This window comes from Myodes glareolus, chromosome 7 (assembly GCF_982192425.1).
Source record: "Myodes glareolus chromosome 7, mMyoGla1.1, whole genome shotgun sequence".
Lineage (NCBI taxonomy): Eukaryota > Metazoa > Chordata > Mammalia > Rodentia > Cricetidae > Myodes > Myodes glareolus.
In genome coordinates, this window is record NC_142032.1 from 98,118,443 (window position 1) to 98,137,259 (window position 18,817).

Sequence of the window (18,817 nt, forward strand, 5' to 3'; positions counted from 1 at the left end):
CAAGAGACAGAACAGGAGAGGATCTGGATGGGAGGGGAGATAGGAAGGAATTGAGGGGTAGTAGAGGGAAAAGAAACTTTAATCAAGATATACCCTATGAAAAAATATTTAGAACAAGAGAGAAAAAGTATTAGACTAGAAAGGAATTTGTGTCATATTCTAGTGAAAAGCATGGCTGCATTCTCCTGTACTCTAATAATCCAAAGGAGGTTGCAATGGAATGAGAGTTTGATGGAGGAAGTTTCAAGACTACATGGCACACAAATGGTTACTATCTGTGGAATAGTGGAATAAGTGGAATGGTTACAGAAGATCAAAAGGGGAAGAGAACAGAAAGACAGGAAAAGGATGTGGTTTGTCAAGAGGGTGTCAGCAGGCTTGCAGTAGTGGAGAATTATGACAAGAAAACAACTATAATTGCTATTTTAGAACTATGAAGAAGAAACTTCCCACTATGTACAAGGGCAATGCGAATGTGCCCTAAAGACAAAACATTACACATCCAAAGCTGCAGCTTTTGAAAATTTAAATTCATTGGAAAGAAGAGAGCCTGACTTTCTAAGTTTTGCTTTTAGAAGTAGTACATATTCACAGAGTACAAACAACATATAAGCAATCTTCTATTAATCAGAATCACAATTACATAAGTTCTTTATAGATGCAAATTTGCTTTCTCTTTTGATGTGGAATTCAGAAATCTCGGCTAAGTATAGTAAAAATAATCATTGCTTCTGTCTCTAACAGTTTCATAAAGGTTAACAGCAAGAGCAAAACATAGTTTGGTGTTGTGGGATTCCCCTCTAGCCATTTGAGCAAGAAACTGCTCTTGCCTAGACTGCTTAATGGTATGCTGTATGAACTGGACATACAGGACCCAATAAGAAATGACTGCTAAACTTGCCTAAAGGTTCTTTCAGGGTTCCAGTGTCATAAAAGAGTCTGCCAGACATCATGCAGAACACAGAAAAAAAGAGACTGACAAACCACCAATATAGGTGGAACTGTTTTTGAAATTTCCTGCTTCATGAAAAAGTCTGCCAAATACTATGAATTTATAGGATGAAGATGGATGCTGTAATATCACAGAAGAACTTTGGATGACTGTCCAGGTAGTGAGATATCTCTGACAATTCTAGAATTTTAAAAGTTGCTTACTATGCACTTCCTGTTTACTTAGGTAATATTATATCCTTCTGGAGTCTTTAATGGCATTAACAAAAGACAGTTACAACTGTAAAAGATATATTAAATATAAAACTTTAGACTCAAAGTGATAGGATTAATGATAAAGTAATTTCCTTAATTTGCCAAATGAAAATGGACACAATATTGTAACTATAATTCTTGCTTGATAACTGTTTTGTTGTACGTAATCTTGCTATGTTAAAGTTAAAAACCTTCCTTTTCATTTAGACAGAAAGGGGACATAATGTGAGATTCCCCTTTGTATTCTGTGAATATGTTTTATTGCCATTGGTTAGTAAAGAATCTGCTTCAGGCCTATGGAAAGACAGAATAGAGAAAGGTAGGAATTCCAAGCAGAGATAGAAGAGAAAAAAGGCAGAGTCAGAGAGATACCATGCAGCTGCTGAAGGAGACAGATTCCCTGGATCCATAACCAAAATAACCACAGCCACATGCCAATACATAGATTAATAGAACTGAGTTATTTTCAGATATGAGATAATTAAATAAGCAGCCTAAGCTAATAGGTCAAGCACTCTTTTTATTAATATAGTTTTTGCGTGATTATTTTGGGTCTGGGCAGCTGGAAAATGAATGAGCCATGTCTGCCTACAGTCTTAGGTCACTTCCAAGTATAGGGGACAACATTAGTGTCATCAACAGATGAGCACTTAGTGTGCAATGTATCATACAAAGTGTCTCATAACAAGGCACATAGTAAGTCATGCAAAACACTCATACTAGGTTTGAAATGGCAGGATGACCCAAATGTTATATTTTTTCCACTTGAATTGTGCTGAATATAAACATCCAAATCTCCAGATTTAATATTTGAGCTTTAGATTAAAAACATTATGTAAATAGGAGAAAACTTGTTGGTTAAGGTGAACACATTGAAACTAAGTAACTAGGGGTGAAGAGATTTCAGAAAAATCAACGGGAGGTGAGATCTCTGTTGAAATTTTCATATCTTGGTAACTATATCTTTTGCCATATCATCTTTGCATTTTTGTTTGAACTCATCTTACAGACATGTTTAATCAAACAGTCTGGCCATACATATTGAAATGTTTTTTTTTTTTTTTTTGGTGTGGTGATCACATGGAAGCAAACGTCTTGAAAGTATTTTTCCAGCTACAGTTCTAGGTTTGTTTCTTCCTCCTTGGATTCTTTCTTTTCCTTTCTTTTATATGTAAAGAGAAAATTATGATTTTTTTGATATGGTACCTCAGTAAGCACTAATTGAAATGCAGATGTGAAAGAGTTAAACAGAGTTGGGACTGAGAGGAAAAAATGTGCAAAAAAACACATAGCTGAAATACAAGAAAAAGACTTTAAACAGCTTTTATGAATATGACAGAGTTTCTTTAAAAATGAATAAATTCTTTAAAGAAATCTATGAAAACATACACACATATGCACACACAAAAACAAAAAAAGCAAAAACAATGTGAATGAATAAATAAATATATTTAGACCTAAATATGGCTATAGAATCAATAAAGAAAACATAAATGGAAAGATATAGGAAATGAAAACTTAGGATCTCAAAGAGGAACCACAGAGGCAAGTTACACCAATAGAATACAAGAAATGGAAGAGAGACTTTTAGACGTTGAAGATACAATAAAAAAAAATGGATTCCTCGACCAAAGAAAATTAAATGCTAAAGCTAAAAGTCTTCTGGCATAAAACATAGTAAATTTGGAAAACTATGAAGTGACCAAATCTAATAATAATAGAAGAAGGAAGAAGAGGAGGAGTGTTGTAAGGAGGCTGCTAGTTCATTTACCAACCACCCGGCAGCTCAGACCCAAAATAATCACTCAGAAACCATATTATTTACAGTATTGTTTGGCCAATAGCTTAAGCATGTTTCTGGATAACTCATATCTCAAACTAGCTCATCTCTATTAATCTGTGTATCACCATGTGACTGTGGCTTGCCAGGTAAAAGTCCATCTGTCTCCAGCAGGGACTTCTCCCTGACTCCCCCTCCTTTCTCCCAGAAATCAGTTTAGTTTTCCCTGCTTACCTAAGTTCTGCTCTATCAACAGGCCAAAGCATTTTCATTATTCACCAATGGTATTCACAGCCTACAGAGGGGACTCCCACATCAGAGGAGGAGGAAGAGGAGGGATTGGAGAAGAAGAAGGAGAAAAGGGAGAATGAGAAGGAGAAGAAAAAGGGTAGAAGGAAGAAGAAGAAGAAACAACACAGGCCAAAGAAATAGAAAACATCTTCAACAAAATCACAGAAGAAAATTTCCTAATGTTAAAGGTGGAGATGCCTATCAAGATACAAAAAGCCAATAGAGCATTAAGTAAAATGGGCCAAAAAATAAAGTCCCCTTGCCACATAATCATGAAAACACTAAATGTACAGAACAACAAAACAATATTAAAAGGAGAAATAGAAAAAGACCAAGTAGCATATAAAGTCAGACCTATTATAATTGCAGTTGACTTCTCAACAGAGACTCTAAAAGACAGAAAGGATGGGGAGGCTCTGTAGACTCGAAGAGAAAATAAGTGCAAATCCAGACAATATGCATCAAAACTTCCAATCACTGCAGATGGAGAAAATAAGATATTACATGATAAAACAAAATGTAAGTAACACCTATCTAGAAAGCTAGCCTTACTGAAAGTAATAAAAGGAAAACTGCAAAGTAACGAGATCACCTTCATCCTAGATAGGAAAGGAAACAAATAATGCTAGACTAAAAAAAATTGAAGAGGGGAGTGTGAGTGTTCTCTCTCTCTCTCTCTCTCTCTCTCTCTCTCTCTCTCTCTCTCTCTCTCCCTATCTATTTCTGTCATCTGTTTCTCTTAAATACATAGCAACAACAACAACAAAATAATGGGAATCAACAACTACTGGTCATCAATATCAATTGAGATCAACATCATTGATCTCAATTCCCTAACAGAAAAATAAGACTACAAAACGGGTGTGAAAACAGGATCCATCCTTCTGCTGCATTTAAGAAACACATGTTAACATTAAGAATAGACATTACCTACGAGTAAAAAGATGGAAAAAGTTATTCCAAGAAAATGGATCTAAGAAACAAGATGATTTAAGCATTTTAATATCTGACAAAACAGACTTTAAACCAAAATTAATTAGAAGAGATAGGAAAGGACAATACATACTTATCAACCACCAAGATGACATTACAATTCTTAACATCTATGCCCCAAATACAAGGAAACCCAAATTTATAAAAGAAACACTACTATAGCTTAAGTCACATATTGGCACTCACACATAGACATTGGGAAACTTCAATACCTAATCCCATCAGTAAACAGTTCATTCAGACCATAACTAAACAACTAAACAGAGAAAAGCTGTAGCTAACTAATGCTATAAAGCAAAAGGACCTAACAGATATTACAGAACATTTCATGCAAACACAAAAGATTATACCTCTTCTCTCTCTCTCTCTCTCTCTCTCTCTCTCTCTCTCTCTCTCTCTCTCTCTTTGCTGAGCAGTTGGCAATGTCAGAGGTGGCTGTGGCTTGCTCCTTTGTCTCTTTGATCTCTCAGCATTTACCTTGAAATCAAACTCTGGGGTTTTATTATTAAAGCCAATTAGAATTCACACTACAGAAACTCATTGCTGACAGCATATTCAGACACAAGTCTCAGTAAATTCAAAGAAATTGAGTTAACTCCTTATATTCATTCAAACCATCACAGATTAAAGCTGTATAAGCTGTATATCAACAACAACAGAAACAAGAGAAACTTTCCAAACTCAAAGAAAGTAAAAAATTCTCTTTGAGTAAAAAAAAAAATGGGTTACAACAAAAATTACGAAAGCAATTAAAGACTTTTGAGAACTTAATTAAAATTAATACACAGCATACCCAAGCTTATTTGACACAGGGAAAATTGTTTAAAAAGGCAAGTTTACAGCACTAAATACCTACATTTCAAACAATCACACAAACAAACAAAACTGGCAAGGTCTCATTCTAGAAAAATAACAGCATATCTGTCTCTTATAATTAATAAAAATCCAGGACAGATATTGGAGTTCAACCTGATGACCAGAAAAGCAAAGCATCCAGCCACTTTCTCTTACCTCTACTTCAGTCTGAAAACGGTAATTCTGCCTCCAGGAATCTCAGAATGAGACTGAGCCTGAGACCTTCTCATGTCATTTATTCCTCTCTATTGCTGGGATTAAAGGCATGTAACACTACTGCCCAGTTTCTACGACAAACTAATGTAGCTACTGGGATTAAAAGTGTGTGTAACCACTGCTTGGTCTGTATGGCTCATCAATGTGACTGTTTTACTCTTTGATCTTAAGGCAAGTTTTATTTATTAAAATACAAATGAAATACCACTATACATCTGAAACCTCCAGAAGAAAAAGAAGGAATCACATTCAAAAGAAGTAAATGCCTAGAAATAATCAAACTCTCCTGAGTTTGAAATGAAAAATGAAATGAAATGAAAAAATAAAATAAAATTTAATGATTCAAAGAAGCAATGAAGCAAAGAGTTGATTGAGTTGGTTTTTGAGAAAATAAGATTGACAAAACTTTGTTCAAATTAGCTAAATGGTAGAAAGAAAATTTTCAAATTAATAAAAGCAGAAATGAAAGTGGGAAAGTTAACAGACACTGAGGAAATCAAGAGAATCAAAGGTCATACTTTAAAAACTACACAAAATTGAAAATTCTAAAATAAATAATTTTCTCACTACATAAAACTTAGCAAAGTTAAATCAAGATCAGATGAAGAGTTTAAACATCCATACCCTAAAATAAAATAGAAACAGTCAGTAAAAGTATCCCAACCAATCAGGTGGTGGTGGGGCATGCCTTTAATCCCAGCACATGGGAGGCAGAGACAGGTGGATCGCTGTGAGTTCGAGCCAGTCTGGGCTATAAGAACTAGTTCCAGGATGGGCTCCAAAGCTGCAGAGAAACCCTGTCTAAAATCCTCCCCCCAAGAGTCTCCTAACTAAATAAAATAAAATAAAAAGCTCAGGGTCATATGGTTTTAGTGCAAAATTCTAACAACAGACTTTCAACTAAGAGTTTATGCCAATACTCCTCAAATTATTCCACAAAATAAAACAGAAGGAACATTGCTCAACTCATTTTATGAGGCCACAGTTATACCCTGATACCCCATTCACAATAAAGACCCAAGAAAGAAAGAATTATAGGCCAGTTTCCCTTCTGAACATGAGTGTAAAAGTAAACAATAGATTTTTGACTAGCAATCTTGTCTACTTCCAATATCCAGGAGGATAACTACATATTTTTCTTTGGATTCACCTTCCTATTTAGCTTCTCTAAGATCAAGAATTATAGACTCAATGTCCTTTATTAATGTCTAGAATCCACTAATGAATGAATACATACCATATTCATCTTTTTGAGTCTGGGTTACCTCACTCAGGATAGTGTTTTCTATTTCCATCTATTTGCATGCAAAATTCATGATATCATTGTTTCTCACCACTGAGTAGTACTCTAATGCATATATATTCCACACTTTCTTTGTCCATTCTTCCATTGAGGGATATCTAGGTTGTTTCCAGGTTCGGGCTATTACAAATAATGCTGCTATGAACATAGTTGAACAAATGCTTTTGCAGTATGATAGGATATCCCTTGGGTATATTCCCAAGAGTGGTATTGCTGGATCCTGGGGTAGGTTGATCCCGAATTTCCTGAGAAACTGCCACACTGATTTCCAAAGTGGTTGCACCAGTGTGTATTCCCACCAGCAACGGATGAGTGTTCCCCTTACTCCACATCCTCTCCAGCAAAGGCTATCATTGGTATTTTTGATTTTAGCCATTCTGAAAGGTGTAAGATGATATCTCAGAGTTGTTTTGATTTGCATTTCCCTGATCACTAAGGAGGTTGAGCAAGATTTTAACTGTCTTTTGGTCATTTGAACTACTTTAGTTGAGAATTCACTGTTCAGTTCAGAGCCTCATTTTTTAATTGGGTTAATTAGCATTTTAAAGTCTAGTTTCTTGAGTTCTTTATATATTTTGGAGATCAGATCCTTGTCTGTTGCAGGGTGTGGTAGGGGTTGGGTGGGGATAAGGGGAAATGGGTAGAGAGAAGTGAAAAGGGGAGGATGGGGAGAGCTTGGGGGAATGGGATGGTTGGGATGGAGGAAGAGTGGATATGGAAGCAGGGAAGTATAGATCTTAATTAAGGGAGCCATGGTGTGGGAGAATTGTCTGTATTCTGTCAATCATATTTTAATAAAACGCTGATTGGCCAGGCAGGCAGTATAGGTGGGAAAGCTAGACAGGAAGTAGAGGTGGAGCAAAGAGACTGGGAGTATTCTGACAAGCAGGAAGCTCCCTTGCCAGTTCAGCCCAGACCACTGGAGAGGAAAGATGTAAGCTGCCCAGCTGAGAAAGGTACTGAGCCGTTTGACTAATGTAGATAAGGATAATGGGGTAACATAAGTTATAAGAACTAATAAGTAGCCTGATCTAATGGGCCAATCAGCTTTATAACTTATAGAGATCTCTGTGTGATTGATTTTTTCTGGGACTTGCCTGCTGTGGGGTACCGGGCAGGAACAGAAATCCCAACAAGCCGGCCCTCATGTTACAGAGCCATTTTTGGGTTTATAAGAGACTGGACTCTAGAGGGGTTCCCAGGTGTCAAAAGGAGATGTCCCCAGCTTGTTCCTTGAGCAGTTGAGGAGAGGGCACCTGAACTGGCCCTATCCTATTGCCACACTGATGAATATCTTGCATATCACCATAGAATCCTTATCTGGCGATGAATGGAGATAGAGACAGAGACCCACATTGGAGCACTGGACTGAACTCCCAAGGTCCTTATGAGGAGCAGAAGGAGACAGAACATGAGCAATGAAGTCAGGACCACGAGGGGTTTGCCCACCCTCTGTGATGGTGGGGCTGATCTAAAAGGAACTCACCAAGGCCAGCTGGACTGGGACTGATGAAGCAAGTGATCAAACTGGACTCTCTGAATGTGGTTGACAAGGAGAACTGACTGAGAAGCCAAAGACAATAGCACTGGGTTTTGATTCTACTTCTACTTCAATGAATTCTACAGTATTCATGTACTGGCTTTGGGAAAACCTAGTCTGTTTGGATGTTCACCTTCCTATAACTGGATGGGGGGGCTTGGACTTCCCACAGGGTAGGGAACCCTGACTGCTCTTTGGACTGAAAAGGGAGGGGGATGGGACTGATGGGGGGAGGAAGGGAAATGGGAGGAGCGGAGGAGGTGAAAAGTTTTAATAATAATAATAATAAACCTGAAAAAAGTACACAATAAAATGCCTGCAAATTACATATAAGAACACATCAGAAAGATCATCTACCATGATAAGATAGGCTTCATCCCAGAGATGTAGGGATGGGTCAATACACATAAATTAGAAAACTAGTTTACCATATAAACAAACTGAGAGGCAATAAACACATGATCAATTCATAAGACACATAAAAAGCCTTTGACAAAATCCAAAACCCCATTCATGATAAAAATGCTGGTGAGATTAAGGGTAAAAGGCCTTTACGTTAACATAATAAATACAATTTATAGCAAGTCTATAGCCAACATCAATTGAAACGGAAAATCAAAGCAATTCCACTAAAATCAGGAATAAGACAAAGTTGTTCAGTCTCTCCATACTTACTCAATATAATAAGTCTTATCTAGATCAATAAGACAACTGAAGAAGATCAAGGAAATACAAATGGAAAAAAAGTCAAAATATCTTTATTTGCAGACAATATGATAGTATATGTAAGTGGCCCTAAAATTTCCTCTGGGAAACTCCTACAAATGATAAGTACTTTAAGTAAAGTTGCTGGATACAAAATTACCACGCAAAAATCATTACCCTTTCTTGTACCAATGATAAAAGGACTGAGAATGAAATTAGAAAAATTACATCTTTCACAATAGCTTCAAATGATAATATGAATATAAATGTCATGGGTAGCACTAACTGAGCAAGTTACCCCAAACCAAGTTTTCATCTCTGAATAACATTGTACAAACTGATCAGGTCATATTTAGGAATATATACATACACATATACATATGCATACATAGAGAGATATGTATAGATAAATCTATTTATCTCTATTTCTAACTCCTACATCTATATCTCTATCTATATATGTTTTACCAAAATGTTAAAAAGCCAGTGGTAACTGACAATGCAATATAAGAGGATACAAGAATGTTGAAAAAAAAGTAAAGAAGTTGTTCAAAGGGTCATAATAGGGAGCATGAGTGACTGAACTTTAAGGAATTCTTTAGATAGAGGGTCAATCTGCATTGGTCTTAGAAAGATGACCTCAGCAGAATAAGAAATTATTTTCTCAAAGTATTAAATGATGCACCTTCAACTCCTGTAGTAGTACTCTTTTAGCGGCTGTAGAGTTGGTTCGATGGTTAAGAATACTCATTGCTGAAAAATCTATGGGCCACTAGGCAACACTATGACTGAGCCAGAGATGGATTCCCACAAGTCTTCCTGGGGCAGCCTTCCCCTGGGAAAGTAGAAGAATCCATAACCTGATTGGTACCGTTAGGATTGGATAGGAGATGGACACCCACGTGCCTGACTGTGGCCACTGGCCTTAAACCACCCGGGCCTGTCTGGCATCACTAAGCACTGAACAGACAGGCACTATTATGATGAGCAAATATATTTTGAGGTATGGGCACTGGAGAGAAGCAGAATGGACCATGTCCTATGGAGAGAGGCAAGTTTAAAGATGCGAAGGCAGTGTGGAACACATTGATGTGTGTGGCCTGCTTGGCTCCTGGAGCCATGGACACATTGAGGCCTGATCTGCAGCCCATGGCCATATCTGAGACAATGGGCCTACTGCAGCAAGGGTCTATGTCGATGTCCATGGCTCCTTTTGCCACCAAATTCTGTGTAGATACCCAATGTCTGGGCCAACACCTGAAACCCTGCTGGTGCTTGAGAGTCATGTGGCCAAGAGAGTCATACAGATCTGAGCATCCTGGGCTACCCACCCAGGGACATAGTGACTTCTGTGCATCAGCTGTGGCCTAATGTCGTGTCTAGGTCCATGGTCCTCTCACAGCCAGGGTCTTTGTTGATATACACGGTGCCTGTTACTATCAAAGGTTGTGTGAAAGCCCAGAATGTGGGCTGTGACCATGTTGCAGTCCAGGACCACACCTTTGCTGGGCCCATGCCAATAAAGGAGGCCTGCATTACCACTACCCAGGCAAATGATGATATCAGGGTCCAAGCTGCTGCTCATGGCCATTTCTGGGTCCCTGGTCCTGCTGCAACTGTGGTCTACGTTGATGTCTGTTACCCCAGGAGCCATGCAAACCATGAGTGGAAATATATGTTGAATCATGTCTTGAAGTACAAGAGTCATGCAAGCCTGCCCCTCATTGGTCCTGGGTGAGCTATACCCCCACCTTGCCTCCACCCCATCACCGGATCACCGGAGAGATAACTCCTTACTTACCCATGGATAGCGGACCCAAATGGCCCATGCACTTGGGAAATCTGGCCCCACCCTGCACTATGAGCATGGGTAGTCTGGCTCCATCCTTCACCTCACTGAAAGGAGTGGTCCCAGTGGCCTAGACTGACCAACTCAAGTACCACCCAGGCCCACATCAGGGACTTTGAGTTAGCATTCCCCAACATCGCTCCCATCTATCACTTTCTGGAGTGTGTGCGGGGACTGGTCCTGTAGAGAAACAGCAGGACATCTAAGAGGAGATATTTGATGAGGGTCCAGTATTTGTGGTACACAGGCCTTGAGCCTGACTAACAGCACATTAATTAAACAATGGACACTTGCAAGTAAAACCAGTTTGGACTAAAGGCTATAGTGCATGATAAATAACATCACCCATTATCACTAGGATGAATGAAGAGGAGATGGAGAAGTAGGAAAGACAGAGGAGTAAAGTGGGTTCTTTTGTTTGCTTGCTTTTCTGTTTCTTCATTTTTGATATTTTTAAATTAATATTCTCCCAGCATCTATGTGACTTCTTCGGAGGACCTGAGAAGAGCACATATAAATTTTCATTTTGGCAACTTCATGGAGAATTTAACCAATTTTTTGGCAAGGCTGATGGATAGTATGCTGCATAATTCTGGGCATGACCCCAGGAACCAATGAGCCACCTGCTCTTTTTGCTTCTCTTATACAAATTATTGCTGGCTGCCTCTTGTTTCACTTTCTTAGAACTGTGGTTAAAGTGGCTTTTACATACAGAAAACTTCCCCCTGGTGACTCTTCTCTGGGTGAGCCAGAGAGGATATTGTTAGCAATATACAGTGGACCTGATTCAGGCTCTTCAAGAACAGAACATTGTCTTTCCAATGCACACTGTGACTAGCCTCAAAGAATCACAGAAGTTCTTGACAACATTACAAATTTGCATGACCGTTTTGGAGATAATAATTATAACCACAAGAGTCTAAGAGAAATGCTAATAGTAGATGATATCAAGAGTTATCAGGAACAGTCTAGGAGCAGGGAATGAAGCAGAAACTTGGGAACATGCAATCTCTCATTTCTATAGCTGGGCCAATACTGTAGGTGCCAACACTGTAGGAAGTGAGAGAAGGATACTTGAGAACAAGAAATAAAGTGTCAGTTATTAAAAGTAAGCTTTTAAGTCATGAAGTTTACAAGATGATAGGAGGAAACCTGCTATTCCTCCACAGGAGATAGAATTGTAAATAACGAAGATATAGTTGATATAGCCTTGGCTGATGAGTTGATTGCTAGAATTTAGATTTCACCAGACTAAGCATTAACCATCAGAGGCAAAACTTTCTTTTCCTTTGCATGACACTGTAACTGCAAATGCCGCCAAATGGGCAAATAGTTCTTACTGTAGATGTGCCCTGTTAGAAAAATTCCCTCTGCTGCTTGCAATACTGTGTATGCTTTTAACATTAGAGCTATAAATCAACTGGGTAATAGCTACCTGTGGGAAAGCTGGGGGACAGAAGCCAAATGAGGTAAAGAAACAAACTGGCAATTATTGCAACCATTTATATAAACTCAGGGTAACAATTTGGTTGTAAAACTGTTCATGCAAACCATTGAAATTGTATAAATAAAAATCATCCAATCGTTCATTTGATTGAAACAGATGGCCAAAATTTCTTCATTTCGTTAAGATGTCATACGTTTATCCTAGGTCATCAGACCCAAGGGGAATTAGGAGTTAGTCTCCCAGCAATATTCTTATTTGTGCTTTTAACTTTTTCTTATTTTTATTTTATTTCTTACTATTTCTTTTTAAGTTTCTTTAGGGGGTACACTACAAGGTCAAAGGGTGGGTACAGAGGGACTGGGGAATGGATGGGATTGGGGTGCATGATGTTAAATTACCAAAGCATGAATAAAAAACATTGAAAAGAAAGAATTCTTATTGCTCTTGCAGAGACGCAGTTTCAGTGCCCACGTGGTGGCGCAGGACATTCTGTGACTTGATTCCTAATGGATTGGAAGCTCTCTTCTGACCTCTGTAAGCCCCAGGCAGCCATGTGGTACACATATATACATGCAGGGAAAATGCACATACACGTAAAATGATAAAATAAACCATGAAAAAGAAGACATTTGACCCTTTTATTTACTTTCATGGATGTGTTTAGTTTGAAAATGGTCATTGATTCATTGTGTATAACTAGTATTTCAGGACATAACATAATACTCACGCTTCGATGCTGCATATCCTGAACTGACAGGAATAAGGGTCCCAAAAGGCAAGATGTTGAGTGGAAAGACACACTTACTTTAGGAGATGAATTCAGATATATGTCTAAAGGACAAATAACCACCATTCTATGGAAAGTGTGTAGGTTAACAGGGAGTAAGTACAAGAGTCAAAGTTATATTTTAAGCTTTAATTACTATGCCATAGAGTTTCTTGAAACAAAACAACCTCTGATCTGCAAGCCCCTTGCCCGAGGACAGATAGCTCCTGAAATTTTGGAGGCTATTGTCTATGTAAGATAGCAAGTCACAGGTCACTCCACTAAACAAGCTTATTTGACCCATTTTCACTTTAAGATCAGATGTGGGTGTAGGTTAGCAGGCAGGAGATATGTCAGGATGTATACTTGCTCCTGATTGGAATATAGGCTAGAGGTGCATCAGGATGTATGCTTGTCCCTGATTGGACCTGATGAGAAACACTTAAGCCACTGAAAAACTTGATTTGGGGCCATTTCCTGGAAAACTAGGTATAAACCTGGCCCAGAGCCCATTGACCTGACCAGTATTGTATTAAAGTTGTATTAAAGGCTTCAATCTGGCTTTAAATTGTGGTAGTAGTCTTATTCTCAACCAGTGGAATTAACATAATAACTTGAATGTTGCCAGAGGAGACGCCTCCTTGCTTCTGACGAGCATTTGGTCTGGCTGTTTGCACAGCTGTTGTCTGAAGGGGTCTTTGGGACCCAGCCCACCCTGGGATAGATGGAGTAAAACACTTTTACCTTTTATGCTTCCTCTACTAGACATAACATGCCAGCCTCCACAAACAATAGTGTTAGGATTGGAAAAACTTCCCAATGCTCCAAATACAACAGAAAAAAATGGACTGTGCGACCAAATCTTCTTCAAAGTTTCAAATCGAGTACAAAATTGGGAATCAACAGTAAACAAACAAACAAACAAACAAAAATCCAGGAAATCATTTTTAAAAAGTCTTACAAAAAAACCAAACATTGGTTAATCAACAGACATCCAGCTGGTTGGCAACACTACTTTCACTTGTGGTTAGAAATGAACATTTCTGAGAAATAGATTTTGACTGAGAAATGAAACTGAACATCTCTGTTAAGTAAAGGGGCAAGGGTGGCTTAAAATATAAGAGGAAATATTAGCTGAAGTTTCCAGGGGAAGGCTTGGTGGAGGAGGCTGCACCTACATTAAGTTTCCTCCAAGACCGAATGATTAGAGCTCCATTTATTTACTTTGGAGAGCAGGAATGCTGTATGTCAAGTTATTTTGTGCTATTCTGCCCCATAAATAGTCATTTGTGTCCACTTCTGTATTAGACTTAACAAACCTACAACTATGAGATAAGTATTTCAGAAATCACAAGCAAACCCCTATCTTATACCATCACAAAGGTTAAAACAATGTCATTAGATAGGATCTGAGACCCAGTGCTGAGATTTCCTCTCTTTGATGGTTGCTGCCTCCCTCATGTTTCTGCCAATGTGTGGAAAGGTGACATGATTCATGATTTTCATCATTCTACAAATATGAAAGCTTAATTGAACTGCTACAATATTGAAACATAATACATGAAGCAAGCTGAGTCATGCCTGGACCATTGTCACTCATGTTTAGTTACACAATAACTTATCATATTCCCTTTGAGGTAAGAACATTTGTTTTTAGTTTATTTGGGTTTTTGGTTTGTTTTGCATCATCAGCAGAGAGTGTTGTTTCATCCTCTGAAATATTGGGTGTATAAGACAGATCTAACTCTTATTGATCACAGCATGCAACTATTAAAGCACAGAAACACTAATGCAAGACTTGAAAGAAAGTAAACAGATATATCATTCACAAAGGGAAAGAACATGGGATATTTTCTCTTTTATTTACTCAAGGTTCACTAGTTAACTGGAATTATCTGGGAAGAGTAAATAGAAAAGAGAGCATATAAATATACACAAATAAAAGAACTATAGCCTAGGTTTTTCGTACTGTGCCTTGTCCTGAAAGAGTTCATTTTACAAGCAACTTTCTTGCTTAAAACTTTCCATTTTAATAACAATAATAATATTAGAAAGTGCTTGCACTACTGAGAGGACAAGTAAACAACACCCTGTGACTAGTAGAAGGTCTCAAACTCAGGACAACCCGCTAACTGGGGAGCCTGTTTAACCTATCAAAGCAGATGTGCTGCCGGGTTCCCCCAGTATCCTCTAGGATCATAACTGTTTCTGAGTTCTGGCTTTTCTCAGCACTTCTCAATCCCACCCCCTACCCTGAATCTTTCCAACTCAGCTTCTGCTTTCCTTCCCCCAGCTTCTTTTCCCTGTATAATCTAAGCCATTTGGGACACACAGTCTTCTTGTTTCTTGTTCTCTAGGTTCACAGGTACTTTTTTTGCTCCCTCTTCCTTCTCTTCCTTTCTTGCCAACTCTCATAGACTAGCTTAGTCTGGACTCAGCCAGATGCCTCTGTCTGTTTTCTCCCACATATTACAATAAACCTTCTCCACCATACATAGGAGGGTCATGTCTTCATTTTTTTTCTAAATGAGCACCATCCACATCGCACAGATTGAGAAGGGACAGTTTCTGGGAGTGGGAAGAAGAACACCCTATAGACTAACAAGGATAAGGTGAAACTATAGATATTAACACTGAATTTGGGCTACCCTCTTGGGGTTCTTTATCTCATTAATAATTTAAGAATGGATCAAAAGGAAGCTTAAAGACAATTTTATCTGAGTTGAAAAGAAAAAGCTCAGGGCAGACGAGAAGTAAATCTTGAAGCAGAGAATGAAAAAGCCATATTTTTTTTGTTCTTGTTTTTTTATGAGAAAGTAATTTTATTAAATTATAAAAGTTTCCATTTCCGCCCCTTCTCCCAACACCCTCCCACTCCCCCCACTCCCTCTCCTCCTCCTTCTCCATCCCTAAGAGCAGTCAGGATTTCCTGCCCTGTGGGAAGTTCAAGTTCCTCCCCCCTCCCTCCAGGTCCAGAAAGGTGAGTATCCAAACAGACTGGATCCCAAAAATCCAGTATATGCAGAGGAAACAAGTCCCAGTGTCATTGTCAATGGCTTTTCAGAAAGACTCCGGGCCACCCACATTCAGAGAATCTGGTTGGATCACGTGCTTGTTCAGTCCCAGTCCAACTGGCCTTGGTGAACTCTCATTAGATCAGTCCCCTTGTATCAGTGGGTGATCGCACCCCTCGCAGTCCTGATTTCCTTTTTCATGTTCTTCCTCCTTCTGCTCCTCATTTGGACTTTGGGGGGGGGGGCTCAGTCCGGTACTCCAATGTGGGTCTCTGTCTGTATCGCCATCCATCGTTGGATGAAGGTTCCCTCTGGTCTTGCCTTCTTTGCTCACGTTCTCTTTCCTTCTGCTTCTCGTTTGTACCTAGGGAGTTAAGTCCAGTGTTCCAATATGGGTCTCTGTCTCTATCTCCATCCATCGCCAGATGAAGGTTCTATGGTGATAAGCAAAATATTCATCAGTATGGTTATAGGCCAAGGACGGTTCAGGCACCCTCTTCTCTGTCCAGAGAACAATCTGGGGATCTCTCCTTGGACCTGGGATCCCATTTATAATCAAGTCTCTTGTAAACCCTAAAATGACTCCCTCAGTTGAGATATATTCTTCCCTGATCCCATATCCATCCTTCCTCCCTGCCCCCATCCCAGTCTCCCGAGCTTTCCCCATTCTTCCCCTACTCCCTTCTCTCTAACCCTCCTCCCTTCCAACAACCCTCCCACCTCCCCCATGCACCTGAGGTTACCTGGGACTCTTGTCTATTTCCAGTCTCCAGGAGGATAACTACATGATTTTCTTCAGGTTCACCTTCTTATTTAGCTTCTTATTTAGTTTTTGATTTTAGTGGGATGGCTTTGATTTTCTCTTCTTTTAATTTAATGTTAGCTGTTGACTTGCTGTATTGTTGGCTTTATTATATTTAGGAATGAACCTTGTATCCCTAATCTCTCCAAGACCTCTATCATATAGGGGTGTTGAATTTTGTCAAATGTTTTTTCAGCATCTAATGAAATAATCATATATTTTTTTCCTTCAGTTTATTTATATGATGGATTACATTGATAGATTTTCGTATGTTGAATCAGCCCTGCCTCTCTGGGATGAAGCCTACTTGATCATAATGCATAATTTTTTGGATGTGTTCTTAGATTCTGTTTGCCAGTATTTTATTGAGAATTTTTGCTCGATTTTCGTGAGTGAGATTGGTCTGGAATTCTATATCTTGGTCGAGTCTTTGTGTGGTTTTGGTATCAGGGTAACTGTAGTTTCATACAAATAGTTTGGCAATGACTCTTCTGTTTCTATTTTGTGATACACCTTAAAGAGTATAGGTAGCAGCTCTCCTTTGAATTTTTGGTAAAATTCTGCATTAAATCCATCTAGTCCTGAGGTTTTTTTGTTTTGTTTTGGTTTGGATTTTTTGGGGTTGGGAGGTTTATTATGACTGCTTCTATTTTCCTCACGACTAGTAGGTCTTTTTACATTGTTTACCTGGTCTTGAATTAATTTTGCCATATTGTATTTATCTTAGAACAAGTCCATTTCTTTTACATTTTCCATCTTTGTGGCATATAGGCCTTTGTAATAAGACCTAATGATTCTCCGAATTTCCTCAGTATCTGTTATTATGTCCCCCCTTTCATTTCTGATTTTGTTAATTTGCGCTTTCTCTCTCTGCCTTTTGATTAGTTTGGATAGGGGTTTATCAATCTTGTTGATTTTCGCAAAGAACCAGCTCCTTGTTTCATTCATTCTTTGGATTGTTGTCTGTGTTTCTATTTTATTGATTTCAGCCCTCAGTTTGATTATTTCCAGTCTTCTACTCCTCCTGAGTGAGTGTGCTTCTTTTTTTTTAGAGCTTTCAGCTGTGCTATTAAGGCTCTAATGTGAGCTTTCTCCATTTTTTTAATGTGGGCACTGAGAGCTATGAACTTTCCTCTTAGCACTGCTTTCATAGTGTCACATAGGTGTGGGTATATTGTGTCTTTATTTTCATTGAATTCAAGGAAGTCTTTAATTTCTGTCTTTATTTCTTCCCAGATCCAGGGGTGGTTCAGTAGTTGACTTTAGTTTCCTTGAGTTTGTAGGCTTTCTGTGAGTAGAATTGTTGTTAAATTCTAACTATATTCCATGGTGATTCGATAAGACACAGGTTTTGTATCTGTGGAAGTTTGCTTTGTTACTGAGTATGTGATCAATGGTTGAGAAGGTTTCATGACATGCTGAGAAGAATGTATATTCTCTCCTATTTGGGTGAAATGTTCTATAGATGTCTGTTAAGTCCATTTGATTCAATACCTCCATTATTTTTTTTTATTTCTCTGTTATGTTTCTGTCTGATTGACCTGTCCATTGGTGAGAGAGGAGTGTTGAAGTCTCCTACTACTTGTGTGTGGGGTTTGATGTGTGCTTTGCGTTCAAGTAATTTTTCTTTTACATATGTGGGTGCTTTTATATTAGGGGCATAGATATTCAGGATTGAGACTTCATCCTGATGAGTTGTTCCAGTTATGAGTATAAAGTGTCTATCTCCATCTCTTCTGATTAATTTTAGTTTGAAGTCAATTTTGTTAGATATTAGTATAGCCACACCTGCTTGTTTCTTAGATCTGTTTGATTGAAAAACCTTTTCCCAACCCTCTACTCTGAGTAGCTGTCTGTCTTTGTGGTTCTTGTTCCTTCATAGGAATATCTTCCTTAGGTTGGGAAAGTTTTCTTCAATAATTTTGGTGAATATATTTTCTGGGCCTTTGAGTTATAATTCTTCTCCTTCTTGTAGCCCTATTATTCATAGATTTGGTCTTTTCATGCTGTCCCAGATTGCCTGGATGTTTTGTGTTAAGAATTTGTTGGA